Source organism: Pezoporus occidentalis, unplaced genomic scaffold (genome assembly GCF_034315485.1).
Source record: "Pezoporus occidentalis ecotype Australia unplaced genomic scaffold, CSIRO_AGI_Poc_V1 ctg20, whole genome shotgun sequence".
In the NCBI taxonomy this organism is placed as follows: Eukaryota; Metazoa; Chordata; class Aves; order Psittaciformes; family Psittacidae; genus Pezoporus; species Pezoporus occidentalis.
In genome coordinates this window covers 7,825,409-7,845,765 of record NW_026913856.1, presented here as the reverse complement: position 1 = coordinate 7,845,765, position 20,357 = coordinate 7,825,409, and the positions used below count along the sequence as shown (strand labels likewise).

The 20,357-nt window shown below is 45.2% G+C and overlaps 1 long non-coding RNA gene across 1 annotated transcript; it reads left to right on the top strand.

Annotated features, from left to right (window-relative positions):
• The first annotated feature begins 1,443 nt into the window (after window positions 1-1,443).
• On the top strand, window positions 1,444-15,301 carry LOC134163402 (uncharacterized). Its single transcript, XR_009964726.1, has 2 exons — window positions 1,444-2,298; window positions 14,647-15,301. It is a non-coding gene; the product is annotated as an uncharacterized LOC134163402 (long non-coding RNA).
• The last annotated feature ends 5,056 nt before the right edge of the window (window positions 15,302-20,357 follow it).

Here is a 20,357-nt window from a genome sequence, read left to right as displayed (position 1 = left end):
TCAAAATGAAGGCTCCTCCACTCTATATTCTATATATATTCTTCCACTCTCTCTCTCTATATATATAAAATACACATATAATATTTATTTCCATATTTCTATTATATTTCTAGTATACTTATATATAATAATCATATATAAATATTATAGATTATTATATATTCTCTCTCTCTAGATTAGATGCAATATTATACAGCTAGATATCTTAAATTATTTCTAAATATTATATATCTATGTTAAATTACATCAAATACTCTGACAGCTTACTGGTTTGCCTCTTATATTTAGGCTGTATCTCTTATTCTGCTTCCCCTTGCTAGCTAAATCTCATTCTTTTATTCCACTCATAACCTTTCCGTTTCACTGACCATCCCTTTATGTGTTCAGTACATTTAAGTGATAAATCCTTCTTAATGCTAGCAATCCACTAGACAGGGGATCAGATTGAGAGGGGGAAAACCTCTGCTATGTCCACAGGAGGATTCCACTCCTGTTTAGAGAGAAGGTCATGGTAACACATCTGCCAGTGCTATGGCTTTGACTTCAATGACTTCTGCAAGCTCAATGCAAAGGGGTTTAATCAGCTCATTATTGCATTCATAGGTGCCACCATTGAGTCTGGGGTTTGTATACTTCTGCATCTGACATTTCTGCCTTTGGAGTTTTCTCCATTTCTGGAATGTTTTTGGGATTCCACCTGAAATCAGATGCACAGTGGTAAGCAAATATAAAATGTTAATGAAATCCTTTTCACTGCCTGAGGCTGGGCATATCCCAAAGTGCATGGAAGACTGGACATGGAAAAAATGGAATCGCAGCAAGTCAAGTAATGTCCTTGAGGGTACCTAACAGCCAAAGTGCCCCTCTGCTGGATTTACATTACATCTCCAAATTCAGCTACTAATTCCACCCACACCTCTGAGAAAGATGCGCTGATTTGGCACAGCTTCACGTTGCAGTGTTTTTGCCCTGCAATACTTTTAGTATTGAGTGCTACAATTTCCTGGTTTTGAAGAGCTGAGTTTTAGAACAAAAGTCTTGGTTACGTCGAAGATAATGGCAAAACTCCCACAGACTCCCTAGAATGCCTCCCTGGAGCGTGATCTTTCTTCAAAGCGATGAACAGTCACAACTCAGCATCAAATTAGCAGGAGCTAGAAGTCCTTGACATCTTCAGAAATGAAGTTCAGGGTGTCCTGAACAAGAAACCCAATAAACCAATACCTAAAAGCAGAGGGTGCTTTTTCACCCTCCAAGCTCGTTAAATCTGTTTCCAGCCCGATGGATTCAAGCCTGGGAAATTAGGGGTCCTGCCTCTGCCTTGGTGAAACGTGGTTTCTATTTATATTTTCTAATGAGAATGAATCACAGACATGCTTGTTTGGCTTCTCAAGCTGGTCTTCAGTGTTTCAGAGGTCGTGAAACATCACAGGATTACAGGGCAAGAAATCATTTGATGCATCTTAAATGCATCACACTGGCTTAGCCTGGGGATTTAGCTTGGACGTCTGATCCATTCATTCCATATTGTTGTGGGTGAGGAAAAGTGCCTTTGTGCTTTGCAAAGCCTGTGTCACCCATTCTGGTCCCCGCACCATGGTGAGCATCTGTGAGCTCAAGCTTCTTCACGTGGGCCCTGTGGACTTGGAGAGGACGATGCTGCAGGGTCAAGCTGCGAATGTGGTTTGAGTTACTATTCAACACGGCAGGACTGCTCTCAACCTGCCCAGCATAAGTGAAAGGTTTATGTAAGTTTTGACTCTGCTGGGAGACAGATCCTGGTTCGCAAGATGTTTTCCAGACTCAGTTAAACTGCTTTCCAAACGCACAGTGTGTTTCCACAAGACAACCAGCCTTTGCTGTAATAGGCTGGACCAAACAGCTAATGATTTGAAATCAGTTCGCTACGGATGGTTTTAGAGCTGGTGTTCGGTTCATTTCCAGGCAGCTGCACATTGTTGTAATTTACTAACACTGTCCCAAATGCTTCTTTTCCCTTTCCTTGTAACAGCTCCTCTGAATTACAATAATGCCTTTACTTTCTGAACAAGCCCTGCAGCCCTTACCACCTCAAAGAGCAGCAACAGCACCTCCCCTTTGCAATTTCCCTTTCCCTCTTAACCTTGACCTGTAATATGCTGAAAGTTGTTACTGAAAACTACCTTGATCAGAAATGACATTATAAAAACTTGCTCAACCAGATGCAGCAAAAATCCAGCCATGATAAAGATTCCCAGAGCCAACAATTTTGAGTTACAGACCTACCCTGTTTTGGAATATGGAGTTGACTTCTTCAAGGTAGCAGCTATTAAGTTTTGTTTGCTTTCTTTCTGAGTGACTGCTTTGTAAAGAAGAGGTTTGGCTGAGTATTGCTGTGTGTAAAAGTACTGAGCACAGAGATGCATCCTGAGCTGGGCTGGGGAAGCAGCAGTGGGGAGGCTGGTCTCTGCCAAAGGCACATTTGCAAGGTCTTAGTGACTTCAGTTCTGCTTTGCAGTTATATGCCTGAGAGGAGAAGCTTAGCCCAGAGACCTTAGGTCATTCAGAGAGTGGGGTTTGGGGTCTGAACTCAGTTCACACCTGAAAACATGGCTTATGTGAAACCAGCTCCTAACAGCACGGCTTTGTGGATCGAGATGCAAAGGGAACCTGGGTTTGAGGCTGAGCATCAGCTCCTGTTGTGCAAAAATTCAGCAGAATATGGACACCACAATTTGCCAAAGTTCATGAAAAGTTTTCTGCGTTTTTGTGTTTATGTTTTTGCTTGTTTGGGTTTTTTTCCCCCTTTAAATCTTTATTACCTCTGGAAATGCTTTGCTTAAGCCTTTTCCAGACTGGGGTGGCAAATTCACAGACCCCATTAGAGGGAAATCCTTGACCCAGAAGGTTAAGATGAACATCTGATGATTTGAATTCTTCCCCTACCCAGCCAAAAAGCATTTGTGTATATTGAATTTTAGAAGAGTTAACTTCTGGAAGAACTGGAGCCCAGAAATCAAAACAGCTTTAATGGGTTCTGCTTGAAGCTTTTATTTACTGCAAAATTGAGTAGAGAAACCAAGGCCTAAAGTTGTTCCTACTGCAGCCAGTGGAAACAATCTATTTACTGCAGTGGGTAGAGAGTCCAACCCTTAGCTTATGTTCAACTTGAACTCCTCTGGCCTGCCTGTGTTGGCAGTGAATGAACTGCTCTCAGTTTCTGGTCTTTGAGCTCTGGAATTCTTTTCGATCCTGGAGATAAGAAAAACGTCTTCTAAACAGATGCGTCATGCCTGCTTAGTTTTCCATTAAGAACAGAGAAGATATTTAACTCTCTCCTATCGGGGTGTGCGTGTGTGAAAAAGCCATGCTTTCTTGGCGCCAAAATCCATCCTATTAGTGGAGATACTCTGGAGACCTTGGCGTATCCATCCCTGTAAACATCATTAGTTGTGGAAAAGCCATTCATTAGTAACAGGCAATATGTTCTTCTATCCTCTCCTCTGAAGAATAGGCAGTGCTATCTAAATAAGCTGTTTCCTGAGAAGTTACTCAAAGTTACTGCTGTAGCTGTAGGCCAACTCTCCTCCCCCCGGAGCCGGACAGAAACAAAGCTCTCAGAGAAGAAAGAGCTGCCCCTTAGTCCAGCAGACTGTGCTGTTCCTCTGAAGTTCTTCCTTTCTCCTCAGCCTCCTGGTTAACGCTCACCCTGCTTGTTAATTCCCCTCCTGCTCATCTGCAAACCCAGCCATTTCCATACCTACACCCAAGCGGAAGGCACCGGCGCTCTGACACCCCCTCTGTGCTCTCAGTTTGTCCAAAAGCAGCTGCAAAAATCCTCCCTGACATCCCATCTGACCCTCTTTGGATTCCCCTCGCGGGCTTCCCATGACCTCCTGCAATAATTCTGCATTCCTTGTCCTCCTCCTTCAGCATCCTCTGTAGTACCCTTGGCTTCCCCAGCCGAGAAACCATGACCAGGCATCTTTTCACCGGCTTTGTCCTGGACCACCCCGGCAGTGAGGATCTGGTACAGGAGGGGGAAAACCGGGAACAGCCTCTCAAAATGCCTGAGTGACAGCAGTGCCATGGAAAAATCCTTCCTGTTCGCTTCTTGGCAAGGAGGGACATGTGTGTGGAATGCCTTCTCAAGTGGGCTGGTGGAAACCTGCTCTGATGGTGCTGGAGGGTGCACTTGGAGGAAGGAGTCTGTGATTTTTTGAGTTGTGCCCTCTGCTATGTGTTACCAGCACTTAATTACACCTTATACATTAGAAACGCTCCCTTGCCCTCAACAGCCCACTTCAGGAGGTGTTTTGGACAGCACGTCAAAGCAGGAAGGACTCTTAGAGGAGAGGGCAGACATAAGGATGCAGATGTGTGTTCCTGTGCTCTTTTTCAGGCCAGACCCATAGCCAGGATTTTAATTTCTTATACTTGTTCGTTATCCCTCCTATAAAAAACAAGCATCCTGGCCCCTGCACGGTCATATTCCAACGGGAGTGAGTTGTTTTGGATTTCCCTAAATGCCACCTGTGATCTCAGCCAGCTATCACAGCATCTCCTTCCTTCCCCTCCAGCTGCTGTCAGATCTCCAGCAGCTTTCTACCGAGAGCTTTGGGCTGTCAGAGTGGCATTCCCCACTTCTGCTAGTTAGTTTTTCTAACATGGCCAGGTTTTCTAGTAATGCAGAAAAATCATAGTGCTGAGTGGATTCTCACCACACAGGAGGTGATAGGAAACAATCACTCTAGGTGCAACGCATGGTTTTTTAACACCTATTCAGCATTTGCTATAAAGGTATTAAATGGATCCACAACTCAAATCCAAGCAGAAGAGGAGCAGAATGTATTAGGTACACCCTTGGACCACCAAGTGAAGAGGATTTAGTGTGTATAATAAACCGCCTGTGTATCATTTATCATTGGCTCCACAGTGATTGCCTGGGGGTGATGATGGACACCATAAGTTGCAATAATATAATGATGTGTGGTGTAACAGACCGCAGGTGTCCGTGCGGGGAGCCGGGAGGAAATCAACGTGACAGCCTTAAGAAAACGGCTTGCGCTGGCATCCGCATGGACCCCCAGGCACCCCGGCTCATCCTGTGCCTGCTGCATCGCTCTCCCGGTTTCCTGGTGGGAGGGCTCTGCTGAAAGGCTTCTTTCTTCCTTCCCCATCCAGACGATCCCACCTCTTCGGGCAGCCTCTGTTTTCCTTTGGAAAGGGGAACAGCTGGGGCAGATCTCTCCTGCTTTCAAGGGGAGCGGGCTGCAGCCAAGCCCCCCCCTGCCCTTCCTTGCACCTTGCTCCTGGATGGGAAAGAGCAGAAAAGCTGGGCAGAAGCTTTGCATTTTACTCCAAAAGGCTTTGGGGATCACGTGCATCCCCATGGGGGTAACCCCATCCAAGGGGCTTGAGGGATGAGCATTTCAGCAGAGCCTCTGTTTCACGGCTCCGTCCATGAGCATCTCCGTTATTGGAGAGCCCCTGACCTCCCCTGACAGGTTTCTCCATTGTCTGCCTGACCTTAACATTATAAAGCATTTCCTACTCTTTAGCCCGATGTTTTTCTTTCTTAATTTTAGGCCATTAGTGCTTGTTCTTCCCAAAATTTACTACTGAAAATGACTCTGCCTCCTCCCTTCCTCTCGTTTGACAGATGGCTACAGAGTGACCCTCCAGGATTTATATCTCCAGTGGTGAGGCAGGACTCCTCTCCTATCTTAATCCCCTCAAGGCCATAGGAAAATAAAGTCGTTGTCTTTAAATCTGAATCTGTTACAACCTCTGTCTCAAGGCAGCCATCATTTGCTTTCACAGCTCTATCCCAGAAAGCCCAGGAATGAACTTTCAAAGATGCCTCTTATTTCATTAGGGATCTTAGAAACCTGTTCTATTGCCTTATGGTACACTAGCTAGAGACATATTTATCTTTAATTCTTGATTTTTCTTAATTCTTAAGATTTTTATAATTACCTTTATTCTTAATTTTTCTTGGTTTTTTTTTTTTCCAATGCATATAATAACAAACTGTTCACTTCCTGATCAGATAGAGGGGGAAAGTTTCTCCTTCTCCTCTTTGATTTAGACTTTATATGAATAATTTGGAGTTTGCTGCTTGAGCAAAATACCTGGGGAAAGAAAAAGAAAAGGAATAATTTGGTGAGCAGAACACCTATTGTGTTAGGGTTCTTTCAGCTTTTTGGATGATCAATACTTTTAACTCTTTGGCTGTTAAATTTTAGAAAAACTCCAAAATAATAGGAAAAGCCCCATTATCATTCAACGTGAGAGGTAAACGATCTTCTCTTCCACTGGTGTGAAACTAAAACCAATGTGAATGAAAACTTCCCAGCCCCAAATTCCAACACGCTGTTGTTTAGTGGGTGAAATACCCTGACAAACAGCTTCCCCTGGCTGCACATGGGAGTTTATACTTGAAGGGGTAGCAGTTGGTAGGTCCTTCCATTTGTCATAAGCAATCAAGGAAGACTGCGGTCCAGTGATGAAGATGTTGTGCGGTGGAGGAACCCACCTAGAAGGCATTGTTAATGTTAGAAGACAGGCTTAAGCATGGAGAAAATGAATGTGAATGTGAGTTTGGGGTGTTTGCTTTGAAGCCTTGCCCTCAGCACTGCTTCTACATGGTGTGGAGCTTCCAGGGCTGCCGGACACTGTGGCATGAGTGGCTGGTTCCTAGCTTCTTACTGCTTGGAGAGTTTATTTCTGGGTCTTTTCAGCCATTCACCTCCAAGAGACGTTTCCTCCCCTCTTTCCTTTATGTAGAGCAAGAAGGGAGTGTGTAGAGGCAGCAGTGGGCTTCAGGAGCCTGCTTGTGAGGTTGGAAATCAGGACACTGACTCTGGTCACCAAACCTACACTTGCTGCTAATTTATGTTTTCCCTTAAACATAGATCCTGAAGATTTAATGGAAAGAGAGGTCAGGCTTTGACCTGAGCACTGAGCACCGTGACAGAGATGGTTCCTTCGTGTCCTCTCAAGGGGTTTGTTAGTCTAAAGTTTAGTCCCAGCATCAGATGATGCATTTTCCAGGGAAGCTAATGGATTCACTTGCACCGCAACAGAGTGGTTGGCAGGGGTGGGACGGTGACTCTTTCGTGAGAGACAAATGACTTCCTCTGGACAAGCAGCTCTGTTTTAACTAGCAAAGTGATGGATGAGTCCTAGGCAAAGACTCAGACCGGCAAAGTAACATGCAAACTTCACATTGTCAGAGCTCCAGAAAGACAACAAAAGTCCAAGCCACCAATGAAGAACTGGAGCCCTGCAGTGGTGGGCAGGGATGTGAAGTGGTGCATAGGGTCAAACCAACCACGACACCCACCGTGGACTGACACCAAAGGGAGATGCTTGAGCTTCAGAGGCCTTCACAGAAGCAGGGTTAAGGGTTTGTCTCTAAAAGATCCCTGCTCAAGTTAAACCAAAGCCTTCCTGTGGCACAGGGAACTGCAGCCTTATCCTTCCGCCCCTGCCATTGTCCCTCCCAGACTATTGTTTTGATTTTCCTTGGCACCCTCCAGGCAGCAGCAGCAGAACTTGGCCACCATGTTTCACCAAGCATTTCCCTCACATTTTTCTTCTGTGCTTACCTTTATAAAAGAAAAGTGTCATTGGTTATTTTTAATATGTAGATACAAATACTTGGCAAGTGCTGGGTACAGGGGCTGCATCCAAGTTCCTGTTGTTAGCTCGGGACACTTGTGTATCTCGCTGTTGCATCTGGGACAGCAGATCCAGACTCTGGACTCTGCTCCGCTGGGTGTGGTACAACCGTGGATGTTAAAAATGGAGTGAAAAGCAGTGATTAAAGCCCAAAGGTCCCCCATGGCGGGGGGGGGGGGGAAGCAAAGGCAAAAGGTGGCTGCAGCCTCTTCTCTTCCCTATCAATGTAAGATGCTAACTGAGAATGACCTTACAAGCTCCTGGAGTGTGACTTTGTGGGAATGCATCCCAGGGTGGGAAAGATGAAGGGGTGAGGAGCTGCACGAAAGGAAGGTCCCAGCCACCAGAACTGGTGATTCCCATCCAGCCAAAGCTGGAGAAATGTCACCGAAAAGAGGGTTTTGCTTGTTCCTGGACAATTCTGTTAATTGTATAAAGCTCCAGATGAAAAAAGCATCTGTGCAGAAAGGTAAAATCTTATCTTGGGGTGCGGTGCAACGCCACAGCAAGCTGTGAGTGCAGGAGGAGGCTGCTCCCAAAAGGAACCAGCACATTCCCTTGCCATGGGCATGGGGCATCCTGACAAAGGCAATCGCTGCATATAGTTCCTTCAGTCCTTTCCTCCACCCTCCCCTCCACTGTTCCAGATAAAGCGTGGGATGTTTATGGACCTTACTGCAATAGTTTCCACAGCAATCAGGCAATACGTGAAGATGTAAGCCATCTGACTGGCTCTTCTTAGATATTGGAAACCTTCCACTGCTCAGATCCCATTGTCAGCAGTGTTGCTCCTTATCATTTCAGGTCCAACCTATTTCTACTAATGGTTTTATTTATGCCTGCAATGGGAGGGGAAGTACATAAGTATGTCACCTTCTGTGCCTGAGCTGAGGCTTATTTTGTTGTTTAATGCTGGACGGCCTCTCACCTGCCTCCTTCAAGTGTAGTTATGCCCATTCATTTCCAGAATTAATTGCTGATCTTATTGATTGCAAGCAGGATGGATGAGGTTGAAAGTTATTATGTGACTGTTAAGTGTCATCTCTGCAAGGGAGAGGCAGATGGAAGTGCTGAAGCTGGAGACTTGATTTATAGATATTAAACATTTTATAGCAATTTTTTATTGCTTTCATTCCTCTCTGTCCCTCCTTCAGATATTGGCTGAGCTGAAATAAGAAGGGTGGGGAGGGAGATAGCGGACTTCAAACCATCATAGCCTTTGGAGAAAGACAGGATGGGGAAACCTGAGTTTTAGAAAGCTTTGCTTTTTCTGCCTGTTAAAAGGGTGTCAGCATCTTATCTCTCCCCTGCCAATCTGCTCCCAAGCTTGCATCCCTGCTCCGAGCAGGGAAGCTCTGTGCGCAGATGTCTCTTGTTAGGTGTTATCTATAGGCCAGGTACTGCCAAGCCAGTCATGTCCATTCTGCTGCCCTCCCAGCGACCTGCAAGGACCACCCTGTGACCGACCCACCTCCATCACCTCCTTGCAGCAGCAGCCAGCCCCCTTTACCCGAAATATGCTGAGCATCCCTCCACCAAACCCCCCTTCCCACAGCCACCTGCACGCTCAGCGAGGCTTCTCCCCAACACATTTCTCTTTAAAAGCCCAGATTAGCCTAAAGTTCTGTTTGAGATAAAACCCATCCCGTTATCAGCAAACGCATCCAGCCCCCACGCACTGCCGGCACTCTGCAGGCTCCACCATTGCTGGTTACCACGGGAGCGTTGCTGCTTTCCCATCAGCGCACCAAATCCATCATTGCTGGGGCATTGAGGAGTGGAGCCATAAATCCCAACAGGGCGAGGGGCAGGTGAGACATGAATTCTTCTCCACCACACGCTGGCCAGGGAATGTGTTGCCTCTTCCAGGCGGCATTGCTCTTTCTCAAGGGATTTCTGGTCTTTCTGACCATCATATAATCTTTTCTGCTCCTTTTTTTTGTGTCTCTTTTTGATTTACATATCATAGAATCATAGAATAGTTAGGGTTGGATATCAACATGCCTATTGTGGTTTTGTCTCCCCTCTTCTGCTAAGCTGAGCCATCAGAGCTGCAGTTTAGTAACCAGTCTGGATCCCCAACAGATGACGGTTTTACAGGGCAGGAATCAGACTGCTAGGGCTCTAGTTTTCTTTAGCAACACATAAAAGAAGGCATCATTTCAAGAAGCTTTGGCTAACAGGGGGAACGAACACAGCGAACTCTCCCAGTGCAGAAGACAGTGATGGCTCCGGGCTGGAAAAGCCAAGTTTGCTTTGAGCTGGTAGAAAAAGAAATATATATAAAATAGAGGCTGGCTTCTTTATTAAAAAATAGTTTCTTAAATCCCAGCCTGGCAAAATCCAGCACTGGGACTGATAGTGTGAGGTGTCCATGGCCCTGGTAGGAGTATTGGAACTTGATCTTAGGACCCTTTCCAATCCAGACCATTCTCTGATTCTATGTTGTGGTTTGGGAAAGGGTTTTGTGGCATGGGAATACTTTGAGAGAAAACCCTGTGCTGTTTTAAAAGCCTCAGGTAATAAGTATAGGGGGAACAGCAGCAGTGTTTCTCTGGGGATAACCTTTACATCCGCTGTGGTGAGCTGGGATTTGTGAATCTCTCCAAACTGAATGCTTTCAAGGCCAAAAAGGCAATGAAAATCTCACACAAGGTTTAGATACAGTATGCTGCACGGGCGCTCATTTATAGCTGTTAACGTGACCTGCTGATTCCTCATCTTTATCAATAAACACCAGCAGAAGATACTAAACCCATCTGAATTGTGTCAAGGGGGTTATCAGAGGACAGACAGTAGTTCCTTTAGCCAGAACAGTGAAGGTCTTGGGGTTAAAAGCCAAGGGTCAGCACCACCACTGCCTCATGTGGCATGGATTGAATCAAAAATTATCTCTGAATGGCATTACTGCAAACTGGCCAAGAACATCCATCTGAAAACTCAGCCACCTTGAGCATAAATCACCTTGCCTGGAGGCTTGGTTGGGGTCCAGGGGCTCACTTTCCTTTTCCAGCACTGCTCCTCAGTTACTTATGTTGTAAATCCATTATAGAAAATACAAGTGAAATTCACCTATTTATTTATTTATTTCTCTTTTCTGGACTGAGGTTTTCAGGGACTTCTCTAACTGCAGCTGGTTGCAAGGCTTTAAAAACCCAGAAACCTCTTACTCAGGTCCATGAAAAGCAATTTCAGCCTCTGCCATCCCTAGCCATATTGCTGATCACTCTCAAACCCACAGCTCTTCCTTTTCAATCAATGGAACACACAAGCCTACGTTTTATTTAACCTATTTCTCCAGGCCTGATTTTCTTTTAGTTTTAAATTATGGATAGAAGCAAATTCTTCAGGCCATTTTTGACTCTCTAAACTCCCCCTTGCGCCTGTTTTAACTTTTAAATCTGGTAATCCATTCTGGTAATCCATTCTGTTTTAACTGGTAATCCATTCTGGCTGAGAATGAATTTCATTTAACTTCCAGCTAAATTACTGACACTGAAGGATCAAGCTCAAGCAAAATACATCAGATCCCGTATAATTTTGGTCTCTGCTTCCAAGAAACAAGCTGGGTTTAAATTTGTTTTCAGTCAACTGCAACGAGCAGGAATAAAAAGTACGAGCGACTGTGGGAAGAAAACTTTTTAATGCTATTTCCAAAAAGCTCCAGCTGGTGGCAGCAGCAATTTCTTTTTCCACCAAAAGTAAACCAGGAAACTAAAAAGGGGAAAAAAAAAAATAAATAAAATCCTTAGAAATAATTCCTACAAGCAATGCCCTGGAAATCTCAGGTGTGTTGCTCAAAAATGAAATAAAAATTATTTATGGCTTCCTTAAAATGGGGGCATTTAAGCTAACAGCAGATAGACCTGATGACAGAGTGCACTGGGATGGATGTGTCTGTGGAGAGGAGGTGTGCTGAAAGGGCACTTGAAAGCTTCCTTGGAGCTATCAGGTGCCATTAGGGATGTAATGACCCCCAAGGGAACCTGATTTCTACAGCAACTCACATCTTCCCAGCTCTCCCTCCCTTCTAGTACCCTAAAACCTTTCTGTTTTAGAAAAAGACCTATATTTTTCCCAGGATAACATAAGACATAGAGAATTGCAAGCCCATGCTGATGGACTGTCAAGATGCCAGCTCCACGGGGGGGGGGGGGAGAGGGCATTTCCCAACAAGGATGCTTCAACGCGTGCACCAGCATCCCAGGGTAAGCCTTGCTCTGCCAAAAGCTTGGAGGTTATTGAGTGTGGTCTCTGGGTACATGCTTTGCTTCCCACCTGGATATCCTTAAAGATTTTGGGGTTCTCTTTTAGTTTCCTGTTTAGGCTGCGTTGACAACGGCACTGATTTGCTAACACCTAACTCCCAAAGAAATCACTGCTGCCTTTCTGCACTTCTGCAGCGTGCAGCTTAGCTCCTTTTAGGCTGAAAAGCCTCTCTGGGGAGGACGATGTCTTTTTGCCCTTTTTGGTGAATTTTGCAAATGGCCCTGAGCAAACAGTAATGGGTTATGTAATTGAAATGGTATTGTTGTGGGGAGCGTGCAATCCCGCCTCGCAATCCTCACCAAACCATACAGCTCAACGCGCTCATGATTCATGTGCTGGTAGCAGAGACCAGCTTCCTCCCAGGCTATTGGCTGCGGCTGATGAAGACATGTGCCCTGTGAACCCTTTTGGACGTGGCAGACCTCCAGAAAGGCCAAAGGCATGGAATAAAATGACGTACAAAGGACCCAGAGAGGGAGCAGTGCCATGGCTAGTGAGACCCGGCAAAGGGAGGGAGTGCAGGAGAAAGGAGGATTCACTGGAGGCTGGCTGCACGCCAAAGCAGAAGGTTGGCTATCCCCTCTGAAATCATCTCTGTTTATGAGAGCGCCTTTGGATGTACTTGATATCTGTGTAAATATCCCACCTCTGTTCTTGGCTGCAGCTGGGGGGGTACTCACCGAGTTTCCAAAGGCATGACAGCCTTGACGGAACCACTGATGCTCCTCGCCGTTGGAGGATGAGGCCCAGGGTGGCTGAGATGGACAGCTGATGAAATCCTCCACTGCAGCGCAGGAGCGTGGCAGTGTCCACGAGGGGTGGAAGTGATGGGGGTTAATGAAAACAATCAGGTATTTTAGTAGCGTGAGGGAAACCCGCAAATGTCAGACTGGTGCTGAAAGGTTTGGAGCTGTTGTCCTCCTTCGTAAATCAGAGCATCGCCTCTGAGTGTAGGCCAGCTCTGAAAGAAAGGAGCATCATAGGCAGAATATTCAAACCATTTCCCCCCCTTCCTTTTCCTTATTCCAGGTGTTTCTCAAAAGTTGTGCCTTCCTCTAAACCCTCTTGTTCTCCATAGCATAGAATCATGGAATGGTTATGTTAGGAAAGGACCTTAAGTTCATCCAGTTCCAACCCCCTGCCATGGGCAGGGATGTCTCACACTAGACCCTGTCACCCAAGTCCTGTCCAGCCTGGCCTTGAATACTGCCAGGGGTGGAGCTTCTTTGGGCACCCTGTGCCAATGCCTCACCACCTTCACAGTAAAGAACTTCTTTTTTATAAGTAACCTGAACTTCTCTTGTTTTAGTTTGAATCCATTACCCACCATCCCTTTTGCAGGATATCTTGGCCTCTGCAGTCACCTTCCAGAAGCTTTGGTGTCCGGAGGCTTAGGGGGGAGAACTACACTTTTCCATTGCCCATTTTTCACTCTAAGTTGCAAGACTGACCCAAAAGAAAAAATAAAACTCCCACAACTCTCATATAAAGCAAATCTGCCTCCTCTTAAAGCTTCCAAATTCAAATTAAAACTTCAAAATTAAAAATTTAATTCAAAAATTAAAGCTTCAAAATGGAAGGACCATTCCTGAATGGAAAGCAGCCGTGTCTGATTCATCAAGCCTCTAATGATAATGGTTTGTCAGTGCCAGCCTGGGGAGGACATCCAGTCTTGGGCAAGAGGTAATATCTTGGTCCCTGGGAACTTGCTTTGTCCATGCTCTGCCTTGGGTTCTTAAGAGCATCTCTGAAAGGGGTCTGTGGGGCTTGTGAGGAGTCATTGGGATGCTGGACTCTTTCAGATGCATGACAAAAAGATGAGCAGGTTTGCTGCTGGCCTAGGGCAGCTTGAAGAGGGATTATAAAGACGGTGGAGCCAAGCCCTTCTTAGAAATAGCAGAATAACAAAGGACAGTGGCCACTGCTTCAGGATGGGCTTTAGAAATAAATTCTTCACTGGGAGGATGATGTAGTCTTGGATCAGAGTCTTGAGAGGTCAAGAAAGCCCTGTCCTCAGTGGTGGACATAGAATCATGGAATAGTGAGGGTTGGAAAGGACCTTAAGATCATCTAGTTCTGACCCCCTGATATGACCTCATTCAGGTGACAGTTTGACTTTGAATTAGAGACCCCCAGAGAGTCCTTCCAAGCAACATCTCTGAGTCTATAACTCCTTCAAACCAATAGTCTCTCTTCCTTGTTTCCTCTGCCTCACCTGTTAACATCTCAGCCTCTTTGGCAGGATATTTCCATGTGATGGAATTATGGTACTACCACAACAGAGTGTTGTTCTCAGCCTCCAGTTACACCTACACAACTAAATAATATGTCTTCCTGTGCAGCCAGGCTGTCTGGGAAGGACTTATTCTTGGTGGGTTTACTCTGATGTTTGATTCCTTTGGGGAATACCTCTGTGGAAAATGAACATTGCTTTATCATTGGCCCTGTTTACCTCCCAGAGGAGAATGGGGGGAATTTTGGAGCTCTCTTAACATGCAGTCACAATCACGGCTCCTGTGATTGAGTCGTTTCTCTCTAAGTAAGTAAATTAACTCTAATACCCTTATTTGCTATCAACGTTATAAAACATAATAAAAGCCAGATGTCTCTTCCTTAACCTGATGTACTATGGAAGTTCTATGGATTATTTTTTCCAGACTCTATGAAAGTGATTTTGCACTCTCTTTGTTTCATTTGGTGAATTCATTGCAGAACCTGATGAGAAGACATTTGGAAGTGTATTAAAATGGAAAAACCTGGTGTCATACGGAAACAGGTCTCAGTAGGAGGAGAATCAGCCTCTCCATTTCTCTCCATGTCTCGTTCTGTGCTGTGAGCTAGAGGCTTTGAAGCAGAGAAGGTTTCTTTGGACCCAAGGGGATGGCAATGATTGAGTGGTTTCAGTTCAAAAGAGTGCAGAAGGATTCTCCAAAGCTGCTAAATAAGAGCCCTCATCCCCAGGAACCTCCTAACCAGCCTGTCTCTTCCAGTTTCCCTGGCTGCATTGGAGAAGTAGTTATCCAGGACTGGAACCATGGAGAGGATTTGGTTCCTGACACTCATTGATTGATTTCAGTGATGGTTTGAGGCTTCAATATCTTTGTGGTTTGGAGGCTGGGGCGCTTGGTAAGACTGGAGCCAAAAGTGTGAAAAAATAGCAGTTCTGTAATTTTCTGTAATTTCCTTTTCCTTTGGGTGAGTTCAGCTCAATCGCAAGATGGACTTTGTGTGAAGGAGAACTGAAGGCCACACCATGCTTTGTCTTTAGCCCCTTGGTGCTCAAATGCAGCTGATGATCTCCATTCAGCTCCCTGCAAAACAAGCATATTACCCCTCTGCCATGCTAAGCCATTACAAGCCTGAAACATATACCTGGATACCTTGCTGCTCCACTGTAATCAGGCAAGCGGTAAGCATGCAAAGAGTTGTAAACATGCTCAAAAACACTGCTTGGGATTGAGTCGATGGTCTACAGAAATGGACTGGCTATTGTAGTGCATGGATCTCTCTTCTCATCAGCAGCCCTGGGGCAGGAGGAACCATGGTGAGAGAGGACTCTGTTGAGATAATCATCATGTCCATAGGGATGGTGTTAGCACAAGGACATGAGTGGTGGGTGTGATGGAGCAGTGGGGCTCAGGTCTGCAGAGTCTGCCCAGCACTGTGATGGGCAGGTATGGGAGAGGATGGAGAGGAGCTGGAACGTTTCCTATTTATTTTATTGGCCTTCGTTCAAAACATCTGAGAAATGAAAGGACCCTGTTCTGCAACTGTACCCCTCTGGGCTATGGGACTTGTCCATTGAGTAATTTTGACTTCCAATTAAACTAAATATTGTTTTTAAGGAAATAGCTTTTTCCCCAGCTGGGGTGATAACACAGTCGTGATGTATGGATGAGGTTTCTCCTGAAGCAATTTGGGGTTTCATGTCATTTACTGAGAGTCAGGCTAGTTCCTCCTCCAAAATCATAATAAACAGGCAATGCATACCACATAGCTGCTCTTCTGAGCTCAAGAAACCTTCATTCAGGCACTCTTCTTCAACAACTCATCCATACACTACTGCTAGGTCAGTCGCCTTGCCTGCATCTCCTACATAATACTCTGATTCGTGTGGCCATGGGCATTCTGCAAAATGCAGAGCAAAGCCACCAAGATTCATGAGTTGGTGCTGCCATTTCTCCCTGTGATTATAGACTGTGAATTCCCCCTAGAATATGGGGAAATTGCTTTCTCTTATGGCACTAACATCCCATTCTAGCAACACTGAGACTGGCAAAAGGCAATGCTGAGTCAAACTGGTGCTGAAACACCAATGGCCCAGCAAGACACTTTTCTTCTTAATTTCAACCTGATAAAACCAGGTAGAGACCAGCAAACTGACCTGGCAGTGATTCGAGTAACCACTTCCAGCTTTGCTTAGTCAATACTCTAAGACAATTTTATAACCACATCAACATAAATTCCCTCCCTCCTCATCGTTTTGCTCCGAGAACACAAACGAGGCTTCTGGTAGAGTTTCATACTCATGATTTGTACAAATCATGTAAAGCTTATGAGTGTGTCAGCTGCCATTATGGTAAGCCCCTTTGCCTATCTGATTTTTCTGCATGCTGCTGATTTCCCTATATCCCTAATTCCAGACGTGAAACGCCAATTCAGCAAGCAAACCTCCTGCCTTTTAAATTAGAACAAGGAATGGAAAACCTCTGCATTAAAATTATAGGTATCTCCCTGGTATTACACAGGCATTAAGGGCTTAATCCAGTGAAGAAAGGTAGAGTCCAAAAGCCTGCTGTGCAAAACTGTGTGAGATGTCAAAGCAATTTGTACCAAAACCCCAGCACGGGTCCTGCTGGAGGATGCACAGTCCTTCCTCTAAAGGAGAATTAGTGGGAATCAGTTGTTTAAAGCTATGACCCTTTCGCTCAGCACATGCTACTGTCTTACTTGAACCATGTGAAGCTCCATCCATGCCCGTGGCTTTCAAACACAACATTTATTATCCTTCGCCCCCCAGATTAGGGGGAACCCATCCGATGGACAGACCAGAGCAAGGCACACACATGGCATCTGGTTTTCATGTTCAATCTCATCTTTTTTACTCCGCCGTGAGGGAAGGCTCAAGTGACAACAGAACAATGCTCGCCCTGCAGACTGACTAATTAGGCTGCATCTGGAGCTAATTAAATGTGGAGTCGCCCGCAAGGAGAGTACTCTCCTTATCATACCAGCAGCAGGGGCGAGACAGAAGAAAAATCACTGATGATATGCCTTGGTTTTTCTTGCAATCAATTTAAACGAGGCAGCAGGGATCAGGGTGGACAGGCACTTTTCCCTTAGCAGGAATGGGAGCAGGATTGATCCCAGGATGATGAAGCAAAATGGGGCTTTTTTTGGAAGGGGGAAAGGTGGGAGCAGAAGATATTTCAAACATCAGAACAAGTAAACGGGGTCGTGTTTGAACTGTTGCTTCTGTGCGTAATATATGGCTGTGGAGATACCTCTTCAGCATTAGTATCATTTAATATTCTAGTTTCTGATACACAGTAGCACATGTAATTAAAGCAAGCTGACCTTTACTGGGTGAAATATGCTCTGATTACTTTTTTTCAAATAACTGTAAAAAGGAATTTTTATTATTAAATGTTTTAATTTTAGTTTTGTTTGACCAAAATCTGGGAGAAATGTGGTTTACATTGCTTTATCAGCCACTAATTGGTATGAGGCTGCACATTTTTAATTGCTGGGCAGTTTTATTCTGTGACCTTAGGAAGTAAAAGAGCTCTTTCAAAGGACCAGGAAGTCCATATGGGTTTAAACATAAAGGAGCAGGGTTTATTTCTTATGGCTATGCTTTTCATTGTAACATATGAAATGGCAGTAAAGGGAGAGAAGTGCTCTGAACTTTAGAGATCAATTTCTTGTGGTTCAAAACCTTTAGCTCTTTTCTGGCCTTGAAACATTACATTTCCAGGATGGACAGTGGTTTAGTAACAGATTCTTATCACACAGGGATTTTTTGGCTTATTTTTTGTTTTGTTTTTCTGGTTTTGATGTTTTGTTTTTTTTTGTCTAGGAGTCACCATCAAGAGCCCATGCATGCCAGGAAGTGCCCAGGGGCACCTGGCTCCACACGTGGATCCATCCAGTGAGCCCCTGCTACACCTTGGGGCTTGCTGCTCTTACCCAGCCTGCCGTGTTTCAATCCATTCTGGTGAGATGGGCACCCAGGTTTCTGCCAGAAATCCCTCAAGATCTAGACCCATGGATGACTTTTTGTGCCTCTTCCGACTTCTCCTTCCCATGCTGGCAGTGTCTGTCTCTGAACATTACACCTACCACGCCGATGGAAAAGTCCCAAAGCCGGAGAAACTCCCTAAAATGAGAAATAAATTTATGTATTTTATTTAACATGTTATACACCAAACTTGTTTAATCTCATAGGGTTTTGTCCCACCATAAAGCCATAAATAAAGACCTGCAGAAGCCCTCTGCTCCCAGCCCACTGAGACCAAGCATGGGCACCAAAGCTGCTCCTGGGCTCTTGGCTTGTTCTCTATGTTCTTCCCTCCGTTTGCCCTTCCTTTCTTCATTACAATCCAGGCATTTCTTTCTCTTCCCTGCATTAAGTGTTATCCTCAGCACATCCTAGCCACCCACCCAGACCCTCACACTGATCTGGGGGCGTTTGGCAGGGGCAGGAGGTCACAGGCAACCAGAGGAGGCAGGAGATTGCCTTGGAAGTGAACAAAACATCTTCAGTCTATCAAAGTTTCCTAAAGGAATTTATTAGCCAGCCTGTGCTCTTGGCATCTGCAAGAGGTGGATGCAGAGAAAAAGGAAGGGTCTTTTATGACTGCAATGCAAGGCTGGGGTTGAGGGGTTAGGCTCAGCTGAGCATCCAGATGCTCTTGCTCAAGGAGAGCAGATGCTTGGTGCCTTTCACTGTTTGACTCAGGAATAAAACCAGGAGACTCCTTTCCCATGGGATTTCAAGCAGTTTGATGTCCAGCTCAACCCTGCAGTGGGGAAGGGAAAAATAGTAACTTGGATGCTTTGCATCCATGCAAAATTATCTGTTCTTTCCTGAATTTGAAGGTTTCAGAATGTCCCTTTTCTGTAACAGCAAAGGAGGGAAAGGGGAGAGGAGCGGGGACATCCAGAGCTGCTTTTCTAGTCCTTGGCCTTTGTCTTGAAACAGAGAATTGACATGTAGGATCAAAATGATGACTTGATTTGTGGTCTATGTGATTTAACAAAGAGCTTATGTGGATTGCTGTTGCATAAGGGGGGAGCAGAGGCTGGAGTTCAGACTCAGTGACTTTCTTTGTGATCCCAGACCCTGTCAGGCTCAAAATTTAAGGATTCTGGCAAAATTTGTCACATTAAACTACGGAATTTTGTCAACACAGGACTTGAGGATCGGATGGTTCAATTTTTAGGTGAATGGTGTGTGTGTGTGGCAGTGAAAGGTCATCTCAAGCTTATCTCTAAATAAACCCAGGAAACTCAAAATCAGCTCCTTTTTCTCCATCCCGTGCAGGCTGGCAAATGGGCAAACCAGTGTGGAGAGCTTTTATTTTTTCAATTTACAAATGTTCCCCACTGAAGCATGAATTCAAATATTAGCTTTCCACCTAGCAAGACCAGACAAGGAGCAGGGAAAAGGCACGTCTGTTTCTTATCCTTGATGCAGGGAAACTATTTAAATCTGCTAATTTTTTTATAGATTTCTCTTTTTTTTTCCAGCTCCACATAGGAGTGTTTACTTTATTGGGGGGGGGGGGGAAGACGACATTCAGGGGGCCGATGAATGCAGGCTTTAGTGAAACCCACCTCATTGTAATTTTCACAAACTCCATCAAAACATCCCTTTCTCTCTCTGTCTTTTCAAAAAGAGCCCTTTTTTTTTTTCTTCCCCTCCCTCCCCCGTGTTTCTGCATGTTGTGATTTCACTGAGGCTTCCAATGGTCTTCAACAGTTCATTTATGCCGGGAGCCTTCTATAAACTGTACAGCCATGGTCTCCTCGCCCGGCCACCCACCGAACCAGCCTGTCTAAACAGCATCTGTCTACATCCCAGACACATCGAGCGAGTTAAAAATGGATCGAGTCCAGCTTTTTTCTCCCCCTTACCCCCCTTTCTGCCCTCCTGTAAAGCCAGGGTGGGAGTCAAGAAGGGGGCAGTGTGTGCTGCCCTGGATCCGGTGGGGTTGGGGTTCTCCTCTTGCACCCCTGATGCTGCCTTCCCTCCTGGGTTTGTTTGGAGAGCCGTGCAAAGACCTCCATCCCTCAACGCCGGGGTTAGTCCTACCAAATCTCTCCATCGCTAGCAGATGCATTATTAGTGACGGGAGCCTATTTAAACTTAATCCCAAATGCATTACCTAGTGAGTTTTACTTAGCTTTTTGACTTAAGG